Genomic DNA, 10,610 nt, shown 5'->3' on the forward strand with positions numbered 1-10,610 from the left:
CTTATTGGCTAAGGAACGCCATCAATTTTGATATAAAAGGGTCAGAAAAAAAGGCCAGCTCAATGAGTACTCATTGTCACTTTTCGAGAAGCGCCTAACCTCCATCAGTTATTGCTGCTTTTTTTATAATTAGCAATTTATTTCAAAGACAGAATAAATGACTGTTTGGGACAGCTTTATTACGCAGAATGTAAATCTGAAAATCATTTGATTTTGAAAAGTCTACAAATATAGATTTATAAAAAGGCTGAGTGGGTGTTTTTTTTTTTTTTTTTAACGTTTCCCTAATTCACAGGTCAAGTATGACTGGCTATATACTGTATATATAACATGCAAATTCTGGCTTGCATATGGCTCCAGAGGTATATTATGAGAAGTTGAACCTCTCATTGCTTGTCGTGTTCTAGTTTGGCTTGTATTCAGTCTAAGACATTAAATGCTACCCATTCATCCATCAAGGGCTTATCACTTGCTACTCACCAGACTGGCACGTAGAGTCCTACCAATCCCAATACAGCATGAGATAACATCTCACTTGACAAAATTAACATGAAACACCATGGCAATTTTGAAAAATGTTTAGATTCTATTCTTAATCTTAGTAATCTTAATGTAATGTAAAAAAAAATAAATTTGATATTACATCTTTTTCAATGTGGAGCACCTTCCTGCAAATATTGTGATGTTATAACCTGATAAGGAAAACTGCAATTGTATTTCACCAAACTAATGAATATAGGTCTGATGTGATGTGACTCACTAGCGACATTTGTGGCAACCTAACGTTAAAAGCAATTGGGAAAAAATAATTTTAATAATTTAATAATGACTTTGTTTTTCTGCAAATAACAAAAGGTTTTACTCTCACACACTCAGTAGGAACAGACTTCAGTTTCCCTCAGTAATATTTGTTGTATTTAGGCTCACTTTCAAATTTTCGTTTGTTGCTTTAAATATTTGGTTGCTCTGCTAAGGTGAACTTTGGAGTTCACTTTATTTTGGAGTTTCAAATGAACAGGGAAGACTAACAGCCAGTTGTGATCTCAGAGGGTCTGGGTGGTCTTCATGTTCGAGATTATTGCCACACTCACATTGCGTTTCGTGCTTTTTAATATTCCTGAGAACATTGCCATGACAAAAACAACCACCCAATGAGCATCCAAGGTTGAGGTTTCTGTCGTTCATGTTTTTTTTCTTTCCCTTTTCTACCTGAAAGTGCCATTATTCATTCTGAGGGCAGTGTTAAAAGCATTGTAAGCTATCGACAACCCTCGTCTCCTCAGAGCCTTGATGGATCATGTCAAAAGAAGCCCACTAGAAATAAATTTATCTTAAGAGCACGCTTTGTAAAAACCTTGCATTGCATTAAATTATTCCCAATAGAATAAGCACTGCAATCATAGTGCTTTCGGCACTCACTCTTGTGGGCATTGCTCTGAGCTTTTCATGCATTCATATTTTTGCGTTAATATTGTCCTCCAGGTCTCCCATGGCGATGGTAGAAATTATACAGTTTTATGGCGAGATCAAAGGCAAGTCACGGAAAATGCAGTCTTCGGCAGCAATGAATGTTAACTCCCAGCCTGATTAAAAATTAATAGGGAAAGCTGACGATAGGCTACAATGAGGTTTTGCTCCTACTTTACTGGACAAATCTCTGATTTACAGATTGTTACGTTGCTCTGTGTCACTTTGATCACCTGGTATCAAAATCAAACACATACTTTTCTGGCACAGTCTGGATGCCAACTGCAGCACTAATGAATTGCTCAACTAACTTATTGTCATAGTCCCAAGGAGGACATACTGTTAACCTATAAGAGATGGCTTCATCAAGACTCCTTAATTATCATCCTTAATTAAGTGTTTCGCTGTAAAGCTGCAGCTTTAATATGGAAATAGTACAGTATTGACTAAAAACCTGAATGAAGGGTTGTTATTTTTTGGTGAATTTCACTCCAATGAGGTCGACTTGTTTTTTTTAATCTTCATTTTTTTTTTGTGTGCTTTAAGTCGTATTAGTCTTAAACATTTTCCAGCACAATATTTTCATTTATGTTCTGTACCGCTTATCCTCACTGGGGTTGTGGGAGTGCGGGAGCCTATCCCAGTTGTCTTCAGGTGAGCGGCAGGGTACACCCTGATCTGGTCGCCAGACAATCTCAGGCCAAAACAGAAGTAATCACACTCACATTCATACCTACAAGAACTTTAGAGTTTTCAGTTAACCTACCATACAAATCTGGAATGTTGGAGGAAACCGGAGACCCCCCGCCCCCATACACCCACATGCAGTCGTTGGACCTGGGCTACACCATCTATGGGGCACCGCACAGGGCGCCATTCAATCCAGCACCACGACACCGTTACTGCTTACCCCCTCGCACTCTCTCACACTTAGCTTGGATAGACTTCAATTTTCCTGAACAGGGTAACTGTCGAAAATTAACGTTTCTCACTTAAACTCTTATTTTTTTGTAGAGCACTTAAAAACACACACAGCTGTAACAAGGTGCTGTACATAATAAAGATTGAACATATTGTAAATCTGACATGTTGTCATGTTGTCTGCTAGCTTTTATGCACAAAACACACATCAATACAGCCCCTCACACCAAGCAGTTTGCACTCACGTAATGACTTGCAGTGAATAAAATGAGACTGAACCAATGCTTCCATGTCATAGTCTACGAATTATAAATCTGCCTGTCACATTTAAAATACAATATTGGGATTTTCTGTTTATTTTAAAAGTGTGAAAGATCAATTCAAAGCTACACACAACAGAGCTTGGATCCTATATAAATGCAAGTTCCCAGTACAATGATAAATGTATTCTTAGAACAGATGAACAAGTGTCTAAACGCACTGTTTAAATTTAAAGACAACATCCACTCTTTCGAAGGAAACTGCTTAGTAATTCCACTAGGCAGGAGCCTAATAGACAAACCCACCCAAAACGTTTCCAACCAGGTTTGGAAATTGGATTGGAATTCACTGAAAATCCTGACGTTATCATTTATGACTGTAAACCTCACAACACTTTTTGGACAATAATAAATGAGAAAACAAAACAAAGCAAACAACAACAAAACAAAAATGCATTAATTTGGAAGCAACATAGAAGGATGAATATTTTCAGGACATTATACCCGCAAATTAATGTTTTAATGACTTAAGCCAGGGTTACTGCGCATGGCGCCAGTGACAGCCACATAAATCAAGACTCATATCAACTAGTAAAAGGCAACTGAGGTGCAGCAGAATGTTAATGAGGGAGAAAGTGTGACCCTTTGTGCTGGTGACACAAAAACTCACAGGGATTAAAATAGCGTGGCCTTAGTCATTGCAACATCGATATGCATCCTCATTCACAAAATACACAAAAACTGTGGATCTTACTGTCTCTTCAGTCTCTAATTGGGTGTTCCTATTGCACCATGCTAGGTTGTAAAATGCATTCACCTTCTGTAATGCCTGTCCTCACTAGTGTTGCGGACGTGGCAGCCTGAACTTGTCACCAGCCAATCTTCCTCTTTTCCTTTTGGCTTGTCCCATTAGGGGTCGCCACACTGTGTCATCTTAGATCAGCAGTGCCAAGACTTTTTTACCCCAAGATTTACTTCTTGAGCATCCAGCGTCTCACGACTGGCGGGTGGGGTTTGGGGGGGGGGGGGGTGTGTTGTTTGCTGATCATTTGTTTTTCTTTTAAGAATGACCAATGATGAAATAGAATGACCAAGTCACAAAGATCTACCCGCTACAAAAATGCAAAACACATTTATTTTAAAGTATACTGAGGATTCTTTATGTGTAAATGTATGCATATATTGGGCCTTGCATAACCGCATGGCCCAATATTACACAACATAATTAACTTTAAACATTTTTTGTAACTATCTGAGTTCACGTTGTTGATGACTAAACACCATCCGAATGAAAATGCACACCTGGGCTGTGTCACTTATGTCAGTGGATTCGTCCAACTGCAGTGAGGAAACACTCACAATCTCCGATGTCCTTCCACATATCAGCCATGGCTTCACAGCGCCGTGTAATTGTACTCCTCTACAGCTTCCACCTTATTTTCAATAGATCAGAACAACGAGTCAGCTGTGCCTCTTTATTGTGTGATATGACGAACCCGGAAACGATGCTTCGGTGGCGGCTTTCGCTGTTGAACTATGTACATTGCGTGAAAAGTGACTGCTGTGCGGCCAGTTGGGATTTTAGTTTGTTCACTTTTCTCATTCTCAGCTTGCTTTTCGGCGGAATGTCGGTGTTGTATTTTCCATAAACAGTTTGAAAATGCCGCTTCACATTTCACTACGCTGGCAGATGAAGCGAATGCACTTGTAAAAATGACATCGTGGAAAAAAGTCCGCCTCACATTCCGTATGAAAGTGATATGTTTTTGTGTCTTTTACTGCAGCATCCATATGTTTGCTAAGATTACTTAAGCGAGACCTTAAAATAGGGGGAACTGTTTTCCTGTACTGTTGTGTTTACACGTGCGCGGTGAGCTAAGGTTAAAAAAAAATACGGCTGATGTCTTTTTTATTTTTTCTCGGCACGCCGTCGCGATTGATTGAAACTGCCTCGACCAGTTGATCGCGGTTGACGTATTGAGCACCCCTGTCTTAGATGAACGCTTATTTGTTTGGCACAGTTTTCCGCCGGATGCCCTTCCTGACACAACCCATCAAGGCAAATACAAACAAAGAACCATTTGCAGTAACGTTTACACCTTTGGGCAATATAGAGTCTTCAATTAACCTATCATACGTATTCTTGGGATGTGGGAAGAAAGTGGAGTACCTGGAGAAAACCCACGCAGGCACGGGTAGAACATGCAAACTCAACACAAGTGGGGCTGGGATTGAAGCCAGGTCCTCAGAACTGTGAAGCCAATGATTTACAGCTGCGACTGTCATGCTCCTGGATTCCAGCCAGGGCTGGGCGTGGCCAGCTAATCTGAAGGTGCACACCTGCGCCTCATGACCTTTGATTAGACCCAGTACATATAGGACCCGGGGGACGACAGATACTCCGCTAGATCGTTGCTCTTCATGCCTCGTTCCCGCACTCCTGCTTTCTCGACTTCTGACCTCCGTGCACCGACCCACGCCTGTTCATTGACCACCCTCGTAAGCCCATTCGTACTGGTACTACGAATTGTTTGGACTGTCTACCTGATCTCAGACCTCGGACCGAATAAAGGTTTCCTCTGTACTGTCTGCTGTCTCTGGAGTCGTGCATTTGGGTCCACCCTTGAGCCCCGCATCGTGACAGAACGATCTAGCCAGAACATGGACCCAGCCGACTCTGAAGCCATTCGCCGTGCGCTGCAAGTGCAGGGCAAACGCCTGGGTGAGCAAGAGGCTGCTCTCCAGGTTATGACTCACCAGATCCAGGAGCTCTGCACCCAGCTGGAACTGTGGCTAGCCTCCCAAGCTAGCGCGGCCGCTCCTGTGCCTCTCCATGCCACCATCACTCCGCTCTCACGACCAGAGCGGTTCTCAGGCGACTCCGGTAACGTCAAGCCCTTCCTTGCGCAGTGCGATCTCCACTTTGAGCTGCAAGCGTCCGCATTTCCCACGGATCGCTCCCGGATCGCCTTCGTCATTTCCCACATGACAGGGAGGGCGGAGGCATGGGGCACCGCCGAGTGGAGCCGTAACTCGGAGACCTGCCGTTCATGGGCGAGCTTCGTCTGCGGGCTCACCCAGGTGTTCCAGTACGCAGCTCCGGAACGCCAGGCGGCGTCCTCGCTCATGACAATTCGCCAGGGACGTCGCCGCGTGTCCGACGACGCCATTGAGTTCCGGATTCGGGCTGCCGAGAGCCGCTGGAATGAGGAAGCCCTCCATGACGCGTTTTACGAGGGACTGTCCCCACAGATCCGTGGCCACCTCGTGGCCATGGATCTTCCGCCTTCGCTTAACTCCCTCATCGCATTGGCCCTCAAGGTGGACCAGCGCCTCACCGTACAGAGACAGATGGAGGGCCTGAGGGAGGAGGAGAGGGAGAGTCGCAGTCCGGTTGCTTCCGCTTCCCGGCCACCCGTGTTGTCAGCTTCATCGGAACCCATGCAAGTGGAGGGCCTTGGCGGCTCAGCGGAGGAGCGCTTACGTCGGCGACGAGAGGGACGCTGTTTTTACTGCGGGCGTTTGGGACACTTGATCGCCCGCTGCCCGACTCGACCAGGGCACTCTGACATCAGGATCTCTGCTCCGGTGAGTGTGCGGTACACCGCGGCGGGGTCAGGGAGTCCCCTTCTTCACCTCACCTTGGGAACGGACTCCCGTTCATGCACTGTGACGGCCTTCATAGATTCTGGGTCGGAAGCTAACCTGATGAATCCCCGCGTGGTCGAGGAGCTGGGGGCAGCAACCTTCCCCACGCAACGGTTTCGTCACGCCTATGCGAGCGTATTAGCTTTCATGTCTTCGACACACGTAGTAGCGACATCATCTTGGGCAGCCCGTGGCTCAAAGAACATAATCCGCACATAGATTGGACCACGGGTCAGGTCAAGACTTGGGGAGAGGACTGTCTCAGTCGCTGTTTCGCTGTCCGGAGAGACAGGGGTATTCAAGTTGCGCCGGTTCGGCTAACAGAACCTAATACCGTCCTGGACCTGACCGCAGTGCCCTCCTGCTACCATGACCTACGGGAGGTCTTCTCTGAATCTAAAGCAAAGTCTCTGCCGCCACATCGGTCATACGACTGCGCGATTGAACTCCTGCCAGGCACCTCTCCTCCCAGAGGGAAACTGTTCTCTTTAACAGGACCAGAGCATCAAGCCATGAGGGACTACATCGAGGACTCGCTGGCAGCCGGACTCATTCGCCCTTCATCCTCACCAGCCGGTGCGGGTTTTTTTTTTGTCAAGAAGAAGGACTCCACGCTGCGACCCTGCATCGACTACCGAGGACTGAATGACATCACAGTCAAGAACAGGTACCCTTTGCCGCTTATCTCTACAGCATTCGAACTCCTCCAGGGAGCCCGGATCTTCACCAAGCTTGACTTGCGCAGCGCTTACCATCTGGTGCGGATTCGGGAAGGGGATGAGTGGAAGACGGCGTTCAACACCCCCACAGGGCACTATGAGTATCTTGTGATGCCCTTTGGACTGACAAACGCTCCGGCCGTCTTTCAGAACTTCATTAACGACGTGCTTCGGGAGTTCCTGAACAGATCTGTCTTTGTTTATCTGAATGACATTCTCATCTTTTCAGCAGACCTAACCTCGCACATTCAACAAGTCAGAGGGGTGCTCCGGCGTCTGCAGCAGCACCAATTATACGTGAATATGGATAAGTGTGAGTTCCATCGGGCATCCGTGTCCTTCCTGGGCTTCGTCCTGGCTGAGGGAGAGATACGGATGGATCCCGGGAAGGTCGACGCGGTGCTGCGGTGGCCTACCCCCACCAACAGGAGGGACGTGCAGAGGTTTTTGGGATTTGCCAATTTCTATAGGAAATTCATAAGGAACTTCAGTTCCGTGGCCGCTCCTCTGCATTCGCTCACCTCGCCACATACCCCCTTCGACTGGTCCGGGACCTGCCAGGAGGCCTTCAGCAGGCTCAAGGCAAGTTTCACTACTGCGCCCGTTCTCATTGTTCCGGACCCAGATAACCAGTTTGTGGTGGAGGTGGATGCATCGAATTCAGGAATCGGAGCAGTCTTGTCGCAGAGGAGTCCCAGGGATGGAAGGATCCACCCGTGCGCGTTCCTGTCTAGAAAGTTAACCCCGGCAGAGAGGAACTACGACGTGGGAGATAGGGAACTGCTGGCAGTCAAGAGCGCGTTGGAGGAGTGGCGGCACTGGCTGGAGGGCTCGCAAGTACCATTCGTTGTCTTCACGGACCATAAGAACCTTGAATACTTGAAGTCTGCGAAGAGGTTGAACGCCCGTCAGGCCAGGTGGGCCCTATTTTTCACCCGCTTCCACTTTAAGGTGTTTTTCCGCCCAGGCTCCAAAAACGGCAAGCTGGTTGCACTCTCGCGGATCCACGAGGGAGGGCGCACGGATTCAGACGCCGCTACTATCCTGCCAGCGGGGTGCTTCGTGGCCGGTTTCACCTGGGCGATCAAGTCGCGGGTGAAGGAGGCCCTGGGAGAGACACCGCCACCCGCGGATTGTCCGTCGGGCCGCCTTTTCGTCATCCCATCTCTGCGGGGAGACGTCATCAACTGGGCCCATACCAACAAGACGGTCTGCCACCCGGGTATGGCGAAGACACGTTCAGTGGTTGAACAAAGGTTCTGGTGGCCTAACCTCAGCGAGGACGTAAGGGAGTTCGTCAACGCCTGCCCGGTGTGTGCTGCCAATAAGACTTCCCGCCTACGGCCTGTTGGTGAGTTGCAACCCCTGTCCATCCCCTTTCGTCCGTGGTCACACATCGCGCTGGACTTCGTCACCGGCCTGCCGCCTTCACAAGGGAACACAGTGGTGCTGTCCGTAGTGGACCGTTTTTCCAAGATGGTCCACTTCGTGCCGCTTCCGAAGATCCCGTCGGCCAAGCAGACAGCCCAGTTGGTATTAGACGAGGTCGTCCGTTACCACGGCCTACCCCAGGACATCGTGTCGGACAGGGGTCCACAATTCAGCGCCCGTTTCTGGAAGGAGTTCTGCAACCTCATCGGCGCTTCTGCAAGTCGGACATCGGGTCATCACCCCGAGTCTAATGGCCAGACTGAGAGGATTAACCAGGAATTAGAGACCGGTCTTCGATGTCTGGCATCCAGGGACCAGAGCACGTGGAGCCAGCACATCAAGTGGGTGGAGTATGCCCACAATTCTCTACCCTCCGCTTCAACAGGTATGGCTCCACTCCATGTCGTGCATGGCTACCCTCCGTCCCTGTTTCCTCCACTGGTCACAGACTCCGCAGCCCTGGCCGTGGTGCGACGCTGCAAACGGACCTGGGAAGCGGCTCGGAGGACACTGCTGCGCATGAGCAGCGCCTACAAGGCCGCAGCAGACCGCAAGAGAAGGGCCGCACCAGAGCTCAGAGTGGGACAGCGAGTGTGGCTCTCCACCAAAGATCTCCCGCTGCGGACGGAATCCCGCAAACTTGCTCCCAGGTTCGTTGGCCCGTTCCCGGTTTCCAAAGTTATTAACCCGGTCGCCGTCTCGTTGAAACTGCCCAGGTCGATGAGGGTGCACCCTACGTTCCACGTCAGCAGACTTCGCCCGAATCACACTTCGTCGCTGGCTCCTCCGCTCAAATCCCCCCCGCCCCCCCGCATGGTCGACGGTGGGTTGGTGTATACTGTGCGCCGGTTGCTGTCTTCCCGCCGCAGAGGAAGGGGGGTCCAGTACCTGGTGGACTGGGAGGAATATGGCCCGGAGGAGCGCTCTTGGATCCCCTCCCGCTTCGTCGTGGACCGCTCCCTCATCAGGGACTTTCACGCGGCTCACCCTGATGCTCCTGGGCCGTCCAGAGCCGGCCGTTGAGGGGGGGGGGGGGGGTACTGTCATGATCATGGATTCCAGCCAGGGCTGGGCGTGGCCAGCTAATCTGAAGGTGCACACCTGCGCCTCATGACCTTTGATTAGACCCAGTACATATAGGACCCGGGGGACGACAGATACTCCGCTAGATCGTTGCTCTTCATGCCTCGTTCCCGCACTCCTGCTTTCTCGACTTCTGACCTCCGTGCACCGACCCACGCCTGTTCATTGACCACCCTCGTAAGCCCATTCGTACTGGTACTACGAATTGTTTGGACTGTCTACCTGATCTCAGACCTCGGACCGAATAAAGGTTTCCTCTGTACTGTCTGCTGTCTCTGGAGTCGTGCATTTGGGTCCACCCTTGAGCCCCACATCGTGACAGCGACACTGTGTCTTGTGAAATAATATATCTTATATATATTATTGTAGCAAATGTAACCCCCAAGCCTCTTCAAATAAACTTTTCTCTTTCATCAACTTTAAAATTGAAAATTGAAATTTTGCTGAATGAAAGCCAGAATTATTTTCATTAGTGAGAGTGTGCTACTTCTGGAAGCAATTGAGCTTCAAGTGCTCACCACCTCCCTTGGAGTATTATGGCCCGCCCCATGAACATAGAGAAGGGTGTTCTTAATTTGGATTCACGTACATTGCAATATAAAATGATCACCATCATCTTCATGAGCATCATCCCTTTTGTACTGTTTGCAAATTTATTCCATTTTATTTCCATGTAATCCTTCATACTCCAATATAACAAATGCACAATTATAGTCTAATTACTACCAAATCATGGCCTCAATCATTTTGAGCATAATTTTCTATATCAGGCTGAGAGAAGCTTGTGATTAGTTGCTGTCTCTATAACACAGAACACTTTGGGGATAGCAGGAAGGGGCGGAGGTAGAAAGTGTGCGTGGCATACAAATCATGATGCGGCAGCCTGCTTCTTCCAGAAGGAAAAATACACCTGTAAACACAGACAGAACTGAAGTTGCGATTGCAATGATACTCTGGTGGGATTAAGTTATGAGCAGTTTTACGCTCAATTTGACAAACCTTTCTGACCATTAAATATCATTAAAATCAGCACCCTCACCAAGTTGGTGAGTCAGGATTATGAAGAACCCTTGCCCCATCT

The sequence above is a fragment of the Syngnathoides biaculeatus genome, chromosome 2, assembly GCF_019802595.1.
Source record: "Syngnathoides biaculeatus isolate LvHL_M chromosome 2, ASM1980259v1, whole genome shotgun sequence".
NCBI classification, from domain to species: Eukaryota; Metazoa; Chordata; class Actinopteri; order Syngnathiformes; family Syngnathidae; genus Syngnathoides; species Syngnathoides biaculeatus.